The sequence below is a fragment of the Enhydra lutris genome, unplaced genomic scaffold, assembly GCF_002288905.1.
Source record: "Enhydra lutris kenyoni isolate GAN:26980312 unplaced genomic scaffold, ASM228890v2 scaffoldscaffold13, whole genome shotgun sequence".
Lineage (NCBI taxonomy): Eukaryota > Metazoa > Chordata > Mammalia > Carnivora > Mustelidae > Enhydra > Enhydra lutris.
The window spans coordinates 38,366,244-38,384,793 of NW_019154097.1; the positions used below are offsets into that span (position 1 = coordinate 38,366,244).

Sequence of the window (18,550 nt, forward strand, 5' to 3'; positions counted from 1 at the left end):
CCACACACCCAGGCATGTCCTCCCTCACCAGCAGCGGGCCCATCCGGGGACAGGGGCTCCCTCAGAGGGAGCTTTCATGGGTCCACTCCCATGCTGTTTATCTTCCGCAGGCTGTTGTTCCCCAGGATGAGGGCCTGGAGCTCCCTCAAGCCCCGGACCCCTCGGCTCAGGCTGGGAAGTCCCCGCTTCACCCCTCAGACAGCGGGAGGAGCCCCAGGGCCAGATCCGCAGCCGCTGCACTCCCAGGGACCCTGGCTGGGGTCCCGGGCCTGGAGCACAACCAGGCCCGCGGCAGCTCCGGGAGGGCAGAGACGGCTCCGAGACGCACAGAGCTCACCGCCTGTTTAACGACGAACCCCACCAAGCAGGCGGGAGCGTCGTCTCGCAGACTCTCTCCAGCAAGGCCGAGCCCATCGACTGCCGTCAGGAGCCCGGGGCCATCAGCTTCACGAGCAGCGCCCGCAAGGTCGGTGCAAGCCGCGGGCAGGGCCAGGGCCCGGGAGCCAGCATGGCTGCGGGGACAGGCGGGGCAGGTCCTCAGGAAGCACCTGGCGAGGGAGAGGACCGCGCGGCCGCCCCTCGCCGCTCTCCACCTGCGGGAGCCAAGGACGGCTGTGCCCCTCGGTGGGCGCAGAGTCCCCACACACGCGCCGCCCTGGAGGGCAAGTGAAGGCCTGAAGGTGGGGTTCGAGGCAACCTCAATGGCCGGGACACCCCGTAAAGGCCCCAGCGACAGAAGCCCACCACACGCTCCCCGCGTGGCCACGGGCTGAGAACCTGCCCGGGTTCATGCCCCGTCTCCAGGCGGCTGGTTCCTGGACCGCTCGGTGCCACCTGACTCCCGAGGCCCGAGCCCCAAGGCCGTGGCCCTGGGCCCCCTCCTAGGACCACAGCCCCCTTGGCGCTGCAGGAGCCCGCATCCAGGAGGCCAGGGTCAGTCCTGGGTCCCAGCGCACTGCCCAGCCTCAAGCAAGGCACCCGCCTCTCTGGCCTCCTCGGTTCTGCACACACTGGGAACAGCCCCTCGAGCCCTTCAGACCCCGACACTCAACTTCCAGGTGCTGCTTCTGGAAGCTGGAAGACCAGGCCAGCCAGAGACATTCTCCGGCCCCACCCGGCTCCTCACGGGGAGGCCCACGTTTCTCCCAGCCTCCCACCGCCATGCTGGCCCCCGGCCGGCCTCTCCTGGCCTCCCCCGTCTGAGGGGGCCGGGGCAGGGGGCAGCTGCGGTGGGAGCCCGGGAGCCCACCGCAGCCAGCTGCTCTGCCGCCGACACCCCGAGGTAATGGGTTCCAGACACGGCCGGTGCAGGAGGAGGGAGCCCCGCACCCGCTGAGGAAGCTGGACGTGGGATTCCTGAGCCCATGCCAAGGCCCGTGGCCCGGGGAGGGGCAGCAAGCCGTGCTGTGGGAGAGGAGAGGCCGCTCCCCTGCCCACACATCAGAGACCACCCAGGCGGCGCAGATGGAGACACCCCCACCGCGGACCACGGCCCCCCCGCTGGGGCCCCGGCATCTCTGAGCCTCAACGTCCCCTCTGGGACTGGCAAGACGCCTCTCCTGAGGCTGCCACCGAAGCCCCTGGGGGCTGGGCTGAGATGCTGGGGACACGTCAACCCCCACCCCCCAGAAAGAAACAGGCGCAAGCAGACTCCAGACAAGACCCCGGGTCTTAAGGCCCCAGCTGAGACAGACAGCGCTCCTAGAACCCACCGCCCGACCCTCCAACTCGCAGAGGGCCCAGCTTCATTGCTGCGCCTCTGTGCGCACCTCCATGGCGGGCCCAGCCCCCCACCCCACACAGGACCCTTCTCACAAATTGGGCTTGAGCTGGGCAGGACGACGGGGGGTGCTTTCTGCCCGACACAGCTTCCCTTCCTTCTACGGAGCAGCCAAGTGCCCCTCCTTTAGTCAGCCTGGCCCCTTGGAGCCACCCCTGGCCAGGGTTTGGAGCCACCCCTGGCCAGGGTTTGGAGCCACCAAGGACAGACGTAAAACTGGTCCAACTGTCCCACTGAGCAACGGTGAGGACCCAGTCCATGCACAACCCAAGCCGCTGGGCCTGGCACCCTGCCTCACCCAGCTAGCAACGGCTAAGGCTGGGGGCCCAGCCGCACACTGCACCAGAACGCAGCCCGCACGGAGGCCGGAGCGGCAGAGCCGCAGATAAGCCAGGACCACTTAGGTCTCACGCAGGAACACGGGGGGCGGCTGCTTTTCTCGGGAGCAGGTGTACCTGCCAAATTCCGTCCACCCGGAGGGGGTTGGCTCGCGCTCTAGGTGCACCCAGGACTTGGGCTCCTCGGCTCACCCACCTGGGCACCAATGCCCCCCAAAGGAAGCAGCAGACGGACGCAGGGGCTTCAACCAGGGACGGGCGGGCTGCTAGGGTGTGGCGCTGAGTCTCCATCTCTTTATCCTTAAGGGGGGCTCCCGAGAGGACCCCACAAGATGCTTTCCCAAGGCCAGGTGCACAGCCAGCAGCCTGACCCCGGCAATGTTCCCCACCCAGACCTGCACCGCCTTCACCACAGAAAATGCCCCCAGACACCGCACAGCTCTCACACACAGGGGACGGGGACAGGGCACAGCCCTCTCAAGACTGTCTCCTATGTGAGAGGTAGGGTATGCAGAAGGCAAGGGATGGACATCCTCGTCTATAATGTTCAAAAGGCCAAGACCACCAGCAGGGCCAAGATGCTGGCCCCACCTTGGGCACTCGGAGCCCACACGCCCAGAACCAGGGGAGACCCCAGCTGGGTCCCAGACGGCCCCAAGGTCACCACAGGCATACCTGGGCAAAGCACAGTCCTATAGATGGTCTCACCCAAACTCCCAGAGCACCCTACGGCCACCACTTCCCTGCCCCTGCCTGGCAGACCCCAGCCCAGGTCACCTCCAGCAAGAAGCCACCTAGAGTGCCCGGGGGAGGCCAAGGCCAGGCAGGCCTCAGCTTCCAAGCTGTAAACTGCTGGGACCCATGACGGGGCTGCTGTCATTACCGTCCACAAAGACACCAACCCCAGCCTTTCCTGGAGCCTCGTAGCAGATCAGCCACGGCTCCCAGTGCCCACACGTGGGATGCTCGCCCAGCCTTCTGCCCTGCCCACCCTCAGGGCCTCTGCACCGTGTCCCCGGACACCCAGATCTCACAAACAAGACACTGCGGAGCTCGGAAGCCCGGCTCAACGAGATGTCTTCATTCAGCCGGAGACTTAGAGGGAAGACGCGATCAGTCCCAACAGCACCGCGCGGTCTAGAGAGCCGGCAGGAGGAGGAGCGTGGGAGGAGGAGAAACCACCGTCGCTCAGAATGAGCTGGGGTTTTTCTAGCTGGAAAGTTCTTAAGAAAGGCTTTTCCCCACACCGCTAAAACAAGGTGAGCGGATGAAGTAGGGGACCCAAGGCCCACTCACAAGTCACAGGGCCGCACCTGCCTGAAAGCCATCCCCCACCCCCAGCCATCGGCGCCGGAGAGCGGGCGCTGCCCTGGACATGGGGGTGCTCTGGGCGGCAGAAAGACCGCGCCGGACGGACGGGCAGCTGCACCAGGGTATCAGCCGAGCACAGACGTGCACGGAGGACCCGGCCTGGTGTGGACGCAGGGCTCTGGGTGGCGTCCTCAACACCACGTCATGCGGCCCTCTGGCCAGGCGCACCACCTGGGACCCTCCTGGAAGTGCTGCCAGCAAGTCCCAGAGGCCAGACAGCAGCAAAGGGCTGCGCAGACACAGGAGCCCCTGCAGGGGTGAGGGGCGAGAGCCTGCAAGTGGGGCCACCCCAGGTCCACCAGGCGCTCAGATGGGAAACCAGCGAGGTGTGAAATTAGCTGACCCTCGAAACGGATGCCTTCCTCCCCTCCCCACCGGCAGAGAAGGGGCGGCTGCGCGGCCCGTGGGCTCCGCGGGGTGGGGGACGCCTCTGGAGCCACCGCGCCCTGGCTGCACATGGGGGGAGAGAGCGAGGAGGTCCTGCTGCCCACGGGGCTGCGGCCGTCACTCAGGTTCCATCCATCACCGGACACGGTGACCCCCGGGAGGGTCTGTGTCCCTGGGCAAAGCGCTGCAGAAATGAGCACCCAGCACCCCCAGGAGGGGAAGGGGTGGGAGAGCGGTGCACCAGCTGCACCAGCGGAGCTCCAGCAGGAAGAGACTGGTGCAGGAGGGCGGCGGGGTGAGGGCACAGGCGTGCGGTGAAGCGAGGCAAGGTCCTCCAGCCGGGCTCGGCCTCAGCTGACGAGGGGCACACGGGAAGCAGTGGTGGGCTCGGCTCCAGGGCACAGCCTGAGTCTCGCTCTGGCGGGGCCCGGGGTCTCCCTGCTCAGGGGACTGGCTGCAGGTGCCTCCGTGCCCAGCCCAGCACCTGGCTTGGGGGAGATGCTCCAGAAGCTCCGAAGGGGGCTCTGCCACCTCGAACTACGTCATACATTCATGCAGCGTGCCCCACGGAGGCTGCTGGGCGCATGGTAGCCCCAAGGCCAGCCCGGCTCCTGCCCTCTCCAGGCTCACAGCCAGGTGGGGACAAGCCACCCAAATCACGGAGTCTGGGACACAAGGAAGAAACGCTAGGGGCTGCAGCAGCTTCCAATGGGGGCCCCAACTTGGGCAAGGGGTGCAAGAGAGGTCTCCGCCCTAGGCAGAGACCTCTGCCCAAGAAAGGCACAAGGAGTGAGAGCCCCCTGTGGGGGCGGTCTGGGCTGGGGGACGCCTGTACCTGCACCGGGGCTCCAGGCTGGGCAGGGGCTGGAAGACGCAGGGTTGGCCGAGGGGGGATGGGGACCCACTGAAGGCATGGGGGGACGGTGGCACCACAGCACGGACACGCACAGCTTAGCCTTCGGAGCCCCGTCCCCTCCCAACCCAACCGACAGAAGTGGGACGAAGGCCAGGAGAGGGCCACAGCCGGAGCTCCTCTCACCAGTGGGTTGGAGGGGGCTGGCAAGCTCACTGACCACATGGTGGAGGGCTGACCCTACAGGAGCTGAGCCTCCAGCCCATCAAGGCAGCAAGAACACCCCAGCTCCCAAGGGTGCTCGCTGCAGAGGACAGGCACTGCTCTCCCCAGTCTGTAGACCGGGAACGGAGTCCCTGACACGGGTCAGACCCAGAGGACACCAAAGGCACTCGGGCTCTAAGCGCTTGCTCCACAACCGTCCACCAGCAATGGAGGGCAGCCCTGAGAGCCACAGGCCTGTTCCCAAACAAGGAACCTCTGGAGTCCCTCGGATTTTAATCAGAGTCGTTAGGCGCCTGCCCGGCAGTCAGGAAACACACATTACAGAACGAAAAAGCTCGTTACCAACACATGACGGCACCACCACTGAGGGCGCGGAGTCGCTGAGGGACCGTGCTGGGAGCATTCAGTCCCCAGGAACCCCAACACTTCCGTGCCCTCAGGCCTGGGTGTCACCCGCACCCACCCGCCTGCCCATCGGATGGACGGAGGCTGGACAGAGCAGGGAGACGAGGACAGGGTGGGACGCACAGGACAGTGGGACAGGTCCTCAAACTTGCCTCTGCACATAGTAGGCCCTCAGCTGGAGCTGGTCATGGGACCGAGGGCAGTGACCAGGAGGGGACGCGAACAGCAGAGAGGCAGCCACCCGCCTGCAAGGAGGCCTCAGTTTCCCCATCTGTGAAATAAGAACATTAAACAGGATCTCCAAGTTCCCCTCTAGTTCTGGGACCAGGTGCCAGACTCAGAGAAAGTTCCAGAATCGTTAGCTGATAAATCAGCAAAACAGTTACTACGTGAATTTGATGAGTCAGATGGCAGGGCACGTGGGAAAGTCAAGTCTGACACCAAAAGGCCCACTCTCTCCCATCAGATAAGATCCGAGCAGAGCCGGGGAGAGAAGGTGCTTCCCAAAGGGAGCCATGGGCCCAAGCCAGGCACAGTGTGGGGCTCCTTTGGCAGGAGGCACCCCAGGAACCTTGTCAGCCTCCCTGGATTCCAAGACCACCCAGATGGGGCTCCTGGACCCCAGACCAGGAAGCCAGGGCTCAGCTGGGTCTCTGACAGCCACTGGGGAAGGAACCCCCTCCCCCAGCCTTCCCTGGCACAGACAGCAGTCCTGGGCCCAGCGCCCCCTGACATGGGCCCTACTTCAGCCCCAGGTCTACCCTCCAGCCCAGGGGGAGGCCCCAGGCCGGGGCCCTGTTGGGGGCAGCTTCCCCAGGAGAGTCAGGCCAGCGCTCCTCACCCAGCGACCCCAGATCCCAGGCCTGGCCCCGCACAAGGCAGGCCCAGGGGCCAAAGCACCTCCTTCCCCGCCCAGGACCCGTGGCCCGAGAACGTTGGGCAGAGCCGGGCTCCGCCACGAGCCACCGCGGCAACAGCTTCCAGACGGGCCCTGGGCCCACGCTGTCTCCATGCCCACCCTCGAACCTGCGGCTGGTGCAGGGCCACGGGGCACGATCTCGTGACCCACAGGGGTGAGAGCGGGAAGGAACAGCTGCTTCCTGCCTGCTCTGCCCCCGCCCGTGGCGACAAACAAATGTGCAGCATGTCCCAGCCAGGCGCCGTTCCCGCACCCCACGGCCGGTCGGGGTGACCCGCAGCTCCCGGCCCAGCCCAGCGACCCTGGGACGCCCCCAGGCAAGACACAGAGAGAGCCGGGCCTTAAGCAAAGGCCCCTCCAGGAGGAAACCAGCTCGGGCAACAACATCTGTTCCACTGGCCCTCCTGGCTCCCTCCCCCGTGGCCAGCCCCGGGACCCCGGCGGCGCCAGAACCTTCCCCTGCCCTTCAGGGGGGCGATGAACCCCTTCCCTTCCCAGGCCAGGCCCGCCCAGAGCCCAGCCAGGCTGCTCTGCCCAAGAGGGAAACAGACAGGGGCAGCCTGGGACCAGAGCACCAAGGCCGTCAGGGGACCTTCCAAACCCCAGCGGGAGTGGGGGTACAGCCCGCCCCCTGCTCCCACCAGGGCTCAACCCTAGCTTGTTCTGGACCCCAGGGCCATGTGGACCCCGCCCTCTCCTGGGATTCAGGTCACAAATGACTACTGGGGTTTTTTTTGACTGTTACTAGCAAAGTGAGTGAGGGGTCTTCATCAACCCAGGAAAATTAATCCAGGCCCACTGATGGGGACAGGCTCGTTAGCCACCTCCCCCAGGGTCCCACCCTTCACAGCCCAGCATCTCCAGCGGACACAACCACACTCAGTGTCCCCTGAGAGGAGGATGAGGGGCTGGGGCACTGGGGCTGGGAGGAGGGCGGTCGCCCGGGCAGGAGCACCGGAGAGAGACTACAGGCAGGAGGAAAGGGAAGGAAGCCGGGAGAGTAAAGTGCCTGGTGGGGGAACGGGGCGGGGGGGGGGGGGGGGGGGGGGGGCCCGGCGGCCACCACTGTGACTAATTAGCTCATTACTGCCGGATAATTATGTCAGGGCAGGCTCCAAAACACAAGAGGCCCCGGGGTAGCCCTGTTAGAGCCACTGAGCCCGCATGCCCTTACCAGGCTCTGCACGCCCTTGGGTGCCCACTGCTGGGCCTCAGTCTCCCCCAGTTGCATAGTGACTTCAGTGGCTTTCAAATTTGGCCCTAAGACACGCTCAGATGGAGCAGGGAACCCCCAGAGCCCAACCAAAAAGGCACACTCACCCCTCTCACCCTAGATGGCCAAGGACAGCTCTTCAAGGCCGTTTCTGCACTCCAGGCCTCACCTGGCCTCTGCCCAGGCTCCCACTCTCTCGCCGCAGACCCTGTCTCCTCCTGGGCCTCACCCCACGCTTCTCCTGCAGCTGGGAGTGCTCAGTCAACACCCCCGGAACTGCACGGGCCCCTCTGCCGTGGCCCGGGCGAGGGAGAGGCAAGGCCCACGGGGGTACCCTCTGCACCTCTTCCTTCCACCCGTCCTGGGACCCCCACGCCTTCCTGCGCTCACCATGACCGACTGCAAGGCTCCAGGCCCTCCGCCCGCCTGTGCAGTCTGCTCTCGCACACAGGCCATGCTCAGACCTGCCAACACTCCCGAGGCGGCCGCTGCCGTCTCCCGGAGACCCCAGCCCTGGCTCAGGCCCACCCCGGGAACAGCCGGTCTCTGGCAGGATGGAGCGCCCTGCCGGGTCCCGCTGACCACCTGGTCCGGGAGGAGGCTGGGGGACAGCCCGAGGCAGTGCGGCTCTCCGAGCCACACCCAAAGTGAAGCCTGGAAAGCTGGATCCCTGGATTCCTGAAGAACTCTGGGCACTGGGCCCGTGGGTTCCGCACACAAGGCGCCCACGATCCTCCAGACCTCGGGTGGGGCCTCTGCGACCTCCCAGCTCTGGACCTCCCAGCGCAAACCCAGAACCCCTCCCTCACCTTCGGGCCTTTGCAGATGCTGTTCCCTCGTCCGGACCTGCCGACGGTTGCCTCTTCCAGGAAGCCCCCCCAAAAACTCCACCCCAGCCCAGGCCTACGGAGGCCTTTCCCCAGGATGGCAGCTGCCCAGCTCCTACCCCTCACCCCAGCTATACTCCATACCCTCACCTACCTCCTGCCCAAATGTGGCTGCTGACGGGCCTCCTGCCCAATTCACGGCTCATCAGGTCAGGGTCCTCGTGAGGCGAGGACACCCAGGCTGGGCTGGGCAGGGCCTGCCGTCTCAGCTCTGACCAGGGTAAGAGCTCACACTGCACCAGGGACTTGGGCTGGGGCCAGTGCACCGGGACGGCCCTCATGGCAGCAACGCGGGGCCTCCCATGGGGACGACTGGGAAGGGGATGACAACCAGGGTCTGTCCGTGGAAACAGCTGGGAGCATCACACCTCATCCCAGCCACGCCCCACAGTGCCAGAAAGAGCCTGCGGCCACCCACGACTGGCATCCCCGCCAGGTCCCCATGTTCCCCGGGGCACGGTGGACAGCTAAATTTTCCCCAGCTCTCCACGGGGGGCCCAGGTCACAGTTGGTATTTTCTGCCTCCTCCTTGGCTGTCACTTCTCCCTGAACTCAGGTTTGCGGCAGACTGTCCCCAAGCTCTTGTCCTACGATAAGACAGGTGAAAGGTCACCAGGGCAAACTGATAGACTTATGAAGAAACCATGATTTTTACCAACGTTTCTAAGAACATAGGCTCCGACCTGATGGAAGCCCTTTCTGCCCACTTCTGGCCCGCGTCTGTGTTCCAGAAGGTTCTGGTTCCCAGAAATCTGACTTCTGGTTAAGTAGGGCATTTTCTACCTAAAATCTGCTCTTGATGGTGTCCACCATGGCCACTCCCTTGAATGCCAGGGCCACAGAGGGGGGAGGGTGGGCAGGACGGTCCACTGAGACCTCGGAATCCGCCACCCTCCCCACTGACACGGCCATGCCCGGGCCTGGGCTCACTGCGAACCATCCCAGCAGAGAGGCAGAGCTCTTTCACCCTCCACCCCGCACCCCTCCAGGGAAGCACCTGACAGGACAGCTACAGGAGCAGGGCCAAGGCGGGACCCAGCTCCTCGCAAAGCCCCCTTTCCCAGGACCCGCCAGGAGCCCAGCTAAGCAGACAGGCAGCAGCCGCCCGCGCCCAGGCAGTGACCTCCGGCCAAGTTCTCCCCTCCGCCTGGGGCAGGAACCAAACCCGTCCGACGGGCCCAGACACTCCCGCACCTGGTGACTATCTGTTCCATCACTTTTCTCTGCGGCAGCAAGACAGCCGTTGCGACCGGCTGCGTGCGGGCAGATAAGGAGACTCAGGCTGGGGGCAGGGGGCTGGGGGCTGGGGGTAGAGTCTTGTTTTGTTTTGTTTCTGCCCTCACTGGGCCTCCCCGGCTCCCCAGCCCTGCACAGGGCAGGAGGCTTCCCGGGGGTGCCCCACAGGGGCCTGGGCGCTGGCGCTCGGGGCCGCCTGCCTGCTGGGTGCTGGGCTGGGAGGAGGCAGCTAGGGGGGCCCCAGGGAGACGCCCTCCGTCACGGGGTGGGGGGGGTTGAGCTGTCTGCAGGGCAGGGGGAGGCTGGGGCAGGGTGGCCGTACCCCGCCTCCCGACAAAGCCACTATTTCCCAACTGCAGGACAAACACGCCACCAGCCACACTGTGACCTTCCCTTCCAGAAGGGCCGTGATGAGAAAGTCCACCATTCCCAGTCCGTGCCTCAAGGGGGTCCTGTCCGAGCCACTGACCAGGATCATCATGACCACGTGCCTGGCACCTGAGGCTCTCAGGCCCTTCACGGGGTAGAGGGAGACGGGGACACGCGCCCTTGGGTGAGGCACTAACTGTCCCCCAGCCCTCCCTGGGTAGAGGGTGGTCCGGCCTAGCTGCCCTCACGGGTGGGGGTCTGTACACAGTCAGAGTGCACACTGCGGTCCCTCGGCCCCCAGGCCCAGCCATCCATCAGGAATCTTCCTCACGAGCCTGGCCCGACTCCCATGTCCTACCAGGTGTGAGCTAGACAATTCTTTGCTGCTTTACAAAAACCCAAGATAGGACGTTTTCCCCCATTTCACTCTGGGGGAAAGCGAGGCTCAGAGTGACTTGCCCGGGCCTCTGCTCCCCGGTGGGGCAGGGGGGGTGGTCACCCACAACAGCCTGACACAGTCCACAGGGTTGGGGACCGGGAAGTCGGGTGGGAGCGCGGCCACTTCCCAAGAAGCAGCCCCCTGGCCCCAGCCCCCCAGGGTAGGAGGCAAGAAAGCCCAGCCCAGCAGGGTTCATGTTCTCCCCGCCAGCAACCCGCGGGCGACACAGCCCTGCCTCTCTGGGGACGACATCGAGGCCCAGCAGCCATCCCAGAGAGCAAACCCCCAGTTCCCTGGAACCAGGGTGCCACAGAGCTTTCCAGAACACGCGGAATCCTGGGCAGACACTGCCCAGGGCCGTGGGAGAAAGTCCCCAGCCACACCGCAGGCTGTATGATGACTGCGAACCTACCTGCCTCTGGGTGTTACCAGGACCTGGTGGCCCTCTAGGCCCGAGATGGCAGATGACAGAAGCTGGGTACCTCCCCCACCCTCAGCAGCCCTCACGGGGCCCTGGCCAGCCACGTGCGGTCTTCTCTCTCCTTCCGCGCTCCACTGCCCTCCTCGACCTCCACTGTGCCTCTCCTCCCCACCCCACGGAGACAAGAAGCCCAGTGAGAAACTGACAAGCAGGAAGCCCCCGCCCCCCGCCCAGGCCCTGCGGAGCCCTGAGCACCGCTCACCAGCCCAACCCCCCTGAGGGCAAACCAGGAGGCTGAGGCCAAGAGGGGTGGGAACGGGACTGTTGCCTGATGCCTCCGGGACCCACACTGAGGGTCGGGCCGGTTTGGCTAACAGTGCTGGGCAGGCTGGCCAGGACCTGCGGGACAAGGGCTCCCGTCCCCTCCAAGGTGGCCTTCCCCCGGGGCCCTGCTGGGAAGCTCAAACCGGCTGGCCCGCCCAGCGCTGCCCACACCGACCCACAAGCCCACAGATCCCACACCTCTTTCAGGTGAGGTCAGACCCCGGGGGAGCAAAGAGTCAGACACAAGCGCCAAGGACACAGAGAATGGCTCACGGATGCCCAGCCAGAGCCCCATCCAGACCCCAAGGGCCAACTTGGGCAGATGAGAGAGGAAGGCACATTCTCCCTGGAAGTGTGTCCTGGGCCTTTCTGTAACTGACACCTCACTCGTGCAGCCCTCTGAGAACGGGGGCCAGCCCCTGGGGGTCCCTCTGGTCCAACGCCCCCAGAACTCTGGGGCAGCCTCCCAAACTCCCCGGTGAGACTTCCTGGGGCCCTCAAGGCCGTCCAAAGCCCGGAAGGCCCGTGGAAGCCGGAAAGTGAGAGCGCACAGGTCTACGGAGGGAAGCCACTGACAGAGAACGCAGATAACCGTCTTCTGAGGCACACGAGGGCCTGGGACCCGGGAGGGAGGTCTGACCCAGATCTGAGACTTCACAGCAACGACACAGCAACAAGACTTAACACCTCCCCTGACGCCGACACCCGCGAAGCTGTGCACGCACGGAGCCGGGAGGAGGGGAGCGCCCCGTGGATGCGGCCCCCGTGCGCCCATGGGCCTCCACCTGATCACATGCGGGGACCACCAGGGAGCCCCGGGAAGCCCCAGCGCCCAGGCACCGCCCCAGGGCTGCGGGTCTGGTGGTCTGGGGTGTGGCCCGAGCCAGGGGCTTCACAGGGTCCCGCGCTGGCCCTGACACGCGGCCGGCCAGTGCACAGCTGTGGTGAATGGGGTCGATGCGTTCGCCCCTGCACACCGCAGACCCCACCAGCCTTCCATGCCTGGCTGCTCCCCGAGAGAGAACAGGGCGCCATTACTCAGCTCCCGTGGAGGGGCCCCCGGGGAGGCACAGGGAGAGGCGTGGCAGGAGGCCACTGACCCAGGCCAGCCCGGCACGGCACGTGCGTCCTCCCGTCCCATCCTCCCGGGTGGACGCCATGCACCCGCCACAGCACGGCTCACTCTCAGGACCCAGAGTCGTCGCCCTGGCGCCCCACCCACTCCGCCAACTGGAGCAGGAATGCCAGCCACACGCGTCTCTACCTGCCCAGGGGTTTTACAGAGACAAGAGCACTCAGGGAGTGAGTCCTGGCCCCCTTCCTTCCCGGGCCCAGGGAGCACCCCGTCCCCATCCAAGCTAGCGTCTTGGGCATGCTCCCCCAAATGCAGGGGAAGCCTCTGCGCTCACCCCCAGCACGGTCTGTGGGGACGCTCAGAGCTGCCCCGGGGTCTTGCCAACATCGCCCCGACCAACAGAAGTCAGGAATCGCAGATCACAGGTGGCCTCACTTCCCCAAAAGGGACACCAGCCCCGTAAGTGATTCACGTGCCGAAGGCACCCCCTCCCTTCCCAAGGTCCGGCATCGCCACAGAGAAGACACCTTGAGCCTCCTGCCCAGAGACGGACCAGGATGGGGCAGACCACCTGTGGACCCGGGGAGGGGGAGGCCCAGGCACCGCCTTCGGGAGGACAGGAAGGCTCCATGCGCACTGGGGAAACCCAGACCCCAAGAAGTGGACAGCGCATCACTGGGCAACGCCAGGACTCTGGAAAGCCGGCGATGGTCTACTCAAAGGCAGGAATGCCTGTGGCTCGGCCTCGAGAAGGGAGACCGGCCCAGCACGCACAGGTGTGAGCACATCTTCGTGCAGACAGATATGTGCACACAGGGCCGAGGTGAGCAAGCACACAGCCCAGGCCACCGGGGCTCGCGGGGCCCCCACAGCCAAGGGCCGCCAGAAACTCCACCTTCGCAGGAAATCTGAGAACACGCCCCCAGGAGCCCTCCACCCCTTTAAGAGAACAAGCGCGATCGCCCCCGCTGAGCCTGCTCCGTGGGTGTCCGGCCCCCAGGAACCCCAGCGACAGGCCTGACCCTCCCGGTGCACAACACGGCCAGGGGCACCACGCTCGGCCACCCAATCCGCAGCACCCAGCCCGGTGTGCACTGCCCCGTGATGCCCCCACAGCGAGCAGAGCGGAGCCCCCAGGGAGAGACAAAAGACCGGGAGAAGCCGGGACCGCGTACTCACTGTCGCGCGTGGAGGGGAGAGCGAAGGGGCTCCAGCACCTCAGGCGACTCAGTTCCCACCTCCCCCGCCCCAGAGAGGCGGGCAGAGGCCTCACTCAGCATCCCCGCAGGGAGCGGGGCACCCCTGCCTCACAGCTGACCGTGCCCGACAGTGAGCAGCCCCTCTCTGCGCCCTGCGGGGAGGGGACCGAGCATGGCGCTGCTCCCCCACGCTGTTGCTGTTGCCGCACGCCGGCCCCCAGCCAACCCCGCAGCACCTGCCCCTGGGGGAAGGGACGCCCCGAGTCCAGCCGGCCCGCCGAGGAGCAGAGCCGCTGCGGCACCGTCAGCGGCCGGACCAGCTCCGATCCGATCCCCCGAAGGAAAACAAGTGAGACGCAGCAGGAGAGTGGCGGGAGGCTGGGTGGTCCAGACACGCGCCTTGGGCAGTCTGCTGCCTGGCGAGTGGCCACTTCTGCCTGCTGCTGGGCAGGAGTGAGACGGGGAGGAGCAGGGCAGCACTGCCAAGCCCTGCGCTGCCTGCCTGGGGGCCTGGAGTAGGGCCCCTGCATCCTCCTCCCTGGGGCCGATGCTCCTGGGGCCCTGATGTGGCTTCTCAGAGCCCGGGGGGCCCTGGCAAGCAGCTGCCACTGCCCTGTCCTCCTCGTCCAGCGCACCCGCCAGGGCTTCCAACACGCCCACCTGCAGGGGCACTGGCCATCGGGGCCTGGAGGCCTGTGTCAGCCGGCCGGCCCGTCTTGTCGTGCCTGCCACCTGGGCAGCCCCAGGAAAGGGCCCCTCCTCAGCCCCAGGGCCCAGAACACTGTCCCCTCACTGCGACCAAGACTGGCCTACCCCTCACACACCACTGCCGGGACCCTCGCGAGCCCCACGCTGTCTGCGGGACCTCAGGGCTCCAACCCCCCGGGCACCCGGCCGCGCAAACACGGCAGGGCTCCAGATGAGTGGGCAGCCAGACCTCAGCCACCCAGCCCTGCCCAGCCCCGCACGCGCACACGCACACGCACACACGCGCACAAGGAGACCAGACACCCCCAGCCCTACACACACGCACAGACCAGATCTCCCGCAGCAACACCCACGCCTGCCCACGCCCCAGGCACAGCCACAGCCTCTGCGTGGCCCCCGCACGCCAGCTCTGACAAACCCTCCTGTGCCCGTTCACCTCTCATTCTGAGGGTCAAAATTCACTCACGGCAGCCGATGGCTGATTACACCTCGACCTTAATGAGAGAAGGCCGCGGAATGGCATTTTAAACCACAACGCCATTTCTAATTGACGTGGCTCTGTCACCAGGAAAAACACTCCAGCCTGACACAGGAGCCGCGCCCGCCCCTGCCCTCCCCGAGCCGTGGACGGTTCAGCTTCAATTTTTAATCCGTTGATGAAATATTCACGGGCTGGGGAGGGGCTCACATTTCCCGAGGTGTTGGACCCCTGCCCTCTCCAGGGGCTCCCTGAGCCCGGAGGACACCGAGTTTGGGGTAACAAAATCAGGGCCGGCCGGCGGGACAGAGCCCACAGGGTGGGGGCCAGACACCTGCCCCCCCCACAGCCAGCACCCTGCATGTCCCCGGGGCCACAGTGCCTTCCTTCCCTGTGTCCCTGCTCTGGGTGCGTCACAAACCCTGCTGCTGGTCAGGGGCCTCTGGCGGGTAAGTCCTGCCAGAAAGACACTGTGGCCCAACGTCACCAGCCGTGACCCCTGGCCCCAGTCCTGCCGTGGCAGGACCTCCACGGCCGGCTCAACCCTCCAGAAGGACCAGCCCTGTCCCCAGCACTCTACTTCCTAAGCAAAACGTCCAGGTCCCTGGCCCCTAATGCTGGGACGACCCCACATGCGGGCAGGTACACCTTGAGGCTACAGAAGCCTCTCTTGAAGGCTGAGAGGGCTGCCCCGGGATCCCAGAAGGGGACACTGAGGCAGGAGAGGAGTAGCTCTGCCCACCCTCACCGAGGAGCAGGAGCACAGCCAGGTGGGAAAGGCACGTGACGCCCTGGTCCCGTCACAGAGCCACCGCACGGCCAGAGCCTATGAGGGGCGGCGCGTCAACGTCTGGCACAGGCCCGGGACCCCCAACTCCCTGGGAAGTGTCCCCGCGTGCAGCGTGCAGGGCAAGGACGGCTGGCCCACCTCCCTCCCACCTCCGCCTCTCAGCAAAGAAAAAAACCGTCCCAAAGGCACAGAAGCCATGTGTGGCCAGGAGACCCCCACCCTGAGGAGGAGGAGGAGAAGGACAGGCGGAGAGGGCCCCGGCCTCAGCCCCAGCCGGACGCCAAGAGCAGGGCTCCCCGCGCAGCAAGTGCCTTCTGTTCCCCGCCTAGATTTGCAGTGAGCCGGGGACGGAGGCCACAATCGTCCCGGTGCCATCAGGCAGGGCAGAAACCACAGGCCCCTAAGAGGGAGCCCGAGCCTCTCCGCAGGCAGCCCCCCGGGAGCCTCTAGCTGCCCACATGCGGTCCCCGTGGCTCTGCACCCTCCTTTACGCGCAAGGGAACTGAGGCACAGAGGGCCGCCCAGAGCTCCAGCTGGTAGAGCCCAGGGGCTCGAGGCCGAGGCTGGGCTTAGTGCTCTGCTCCGCAGCGCCCGTCCCGAGGGACTCCCCGAGGCCCGCCCCCACCCCCAGCCTCGCTCCCTCCCCGCCTCCGGCTGGGTGAGCCGGACCCAGCACGGCTGCCCTGTAGCCCCGACAGCTCGTCTGATCAAAGCACGGGGGGCAGGACGCCTCCCGGGTCCCGGGGCCAAGAAGCCGGCCCAGCCCTCTGCTGGGCCTGCTCTTCCTGACCCCAGGCCTGCATGTGCTCTGGGTGGGGGCTGAGCTGGGGTCCGGGGTCTGGGGCATGGCGAAGGACGCGCGGGAGGACAGGCCGGGCCGGGAGGAGAGGGAAGCGCTGAAGGCAGAACGCGATGCTGTCCACGAAGCTCCGTCGCAAGCACCCCGCCCGCCCGCCCCCTGCACAGCACCCCCCGGGAGCGGCCTTTCCCCACTCCGGGGACTCATGGGCACGCAGCTGTCACTCCCAGCCCAGACCCTCTGGTCACCACCGCCAGGGGCAGGGACTTTGCCCCCCAAGGGCACAACTCAATCAGTCCCAATAAATCTTGGAGAGGTCGAACCTCACCAACACCACTTGGCCCCGGAGGCCGCCCGCCAGCTGGGGCCCAGCTACACACAGCCCACCCAAGCAGCAAGCTGTCCTTCACTCACTCCCAGAGCCCCCCAGAGGCCCTGTCCACGCCCTACTGGTCATCGAGGGATGGCCTCCCCACACACACACCAAACCTGGCCGTGCCCTGCACCCTGGTCAAGGTGCCCCAGGCCCAGAACTGGCCAAAGCAGGACCACCCACTGCGCACCGACCGCACCGACTGTGACCAAGCATAAAGCCCAGGGCAGCGGGGAGAGAAAGGCCCCACAACCCAGCGTCAAGCGTGGTGGCTCCAGGCCCAGCCAGAGCAGGGAGCTGGGGTCTGCAGCTCTGGCCAGATCTTACCCCACTTCCACCCCCCCCCCCCCCCCCCCCCGCTGCCAACCGTGAGCCCAGGGGCAGACCAGGTCCCTGTCGGGGCAGCGGGGCACAGCCCAGCACCCCCCCCCCCCCCCCCCACGCATGCGGGCCCCCCCTCAAGGGTCCCCAACGTGCCCCCACCCCCGGAGCCTCTCTCGGTGACAAGACACCATCACTGTCACTCATGCTCAGCGAAGCTGGTGTCGGGGACAGTTCCACTCTCACTGGGGACTACAAACCCCACAGGGACCAGCCCCGCTGCATGTCCGGCATCCGGGAGGCGTTCTAGCGACAGCGGAGGAACAGGCACGATGGAACCCCAGGACCCTGGGAGTGGTGCGGGTCTCACGTACGGGAGTGTCCTCTCTCAGGAAAGGAGGTGAGGAGAAATCCCCACGGTCTCTGAACTCTGCAGAGCTGGAGCCACAGTGTGTGGTTCCCCTAGCCATGACCCTCGGCCACCTGCAGCAGCGCGCTCCTCTGACTGCCCTAAGCCCCGAGAGCAGCCCGGCCACCCGCGCCCTCCCACGGACACAGTGCTCACCACACCAGCAAAAGCCACAGTGATCCCCGCTGCCACCTGTCCTCACCCTCCAGCCCCCGTCAGCTGACAAAACGCAGCCCCAAGAACATTCTGAGCTCTGACCACAGACCCCGGAGTCCCATGTTTCTCCCTCAAGCCTGGACATCAGTCCAGTCTCCACGCAACCCTGTGCCATCTCGCCATCTAACTGCCCGGCCAGAGCCCTGGACTCCGCCCCTGCCACACCCCACAAATGGCACCCTCCCCCAGGGCCCAAACCTCTCGAGCAGCCCAAGCCCCCAGAACCCCAGCCTGGCCGGTCGCTGTGGCTCTAACTGCGGCCAGGTCCACCAGTGCGCCCTACCTCCTCGGGGCCTCTGGACCACTCTCGCCGGGGACCAGTGTCTCCCAACCTCCACCAGTCCTTGCTCCCTGCTGAGCCCTACAAGGGCTTCCCATAGCTGTCAGGGCAGGCCCAGCAACCCCACCCCCACTGTGCCCCACCTGGCTTTTCCTCCCACCAGCCCTACCTCCTGCCCCCACCTCGGGGCCGGCCCCAGCACCTGCCCCGTACCAACCCTCGCAGCCCAGGCTCACTCCCGAGTCGGGGCCTCGGCACCCCCCAAGCCCGGAGCGCCCTTCCTCCACGGCTCTACCACCTACATCTTCCCCGCTCACGAGCTCACCTCAAACGTCGCCCCCACATACCCGAGACTTGCCCATGGTCAGCACAGGCCCCAGGCGATCCTAGCTGAGCCCCCGAGCTCCTCTGCAGACAGGGGTGCAGGGGTCAGAGCGGAGCCTCATCCCGGGCCTCCCCCCTCAGCAGAGGCCCTGACACTCCCGCGGCAGCGGCCCCTGGCATTCCGGCTCCCCGTGCATCCAGGCAGCGTCTGCCCTGCGCTGTCCGGCCTTCTGGGCTGATGGAGACACCGGGCTCAGGGGCGTGGAGACAAAGGCAGGCTGACCACCAGGAACCTGCAGTTTATCTCGGTCAACACCACGGTGAGCTGGGCCGTCCTCCACCCCGAGATTTACATTTTTATTAAATCACAACGGAAAATTAGAAACATTGTTACTTCCCTCAATCTGTAAC

The 18,550-nt window shown here is 66.2% G+C and overlaps 1 protein-coding gene across 1 annotated transcript in view; it reads right to left on the reverse strand.

Moving 5' to 3' along the window:
* Positions 1–18,209, reverse strand: part of LOC111146039 (retinoid X receptor alpha) — a 70,741-nt gene extending 52,532 nt beyond the window's left edge. The window contains exon 1 of the mRNA XM_022501410.1: positions 18,163–18,209. The gene's annotated coding sequence lies outside the window, so the exon portion shown is untranslated. The remainder of the gene's footprint in view (positions 1–18,162) is intronic.
* Positions 18,210–18,550: the final 341 nt, after the last annotated feature.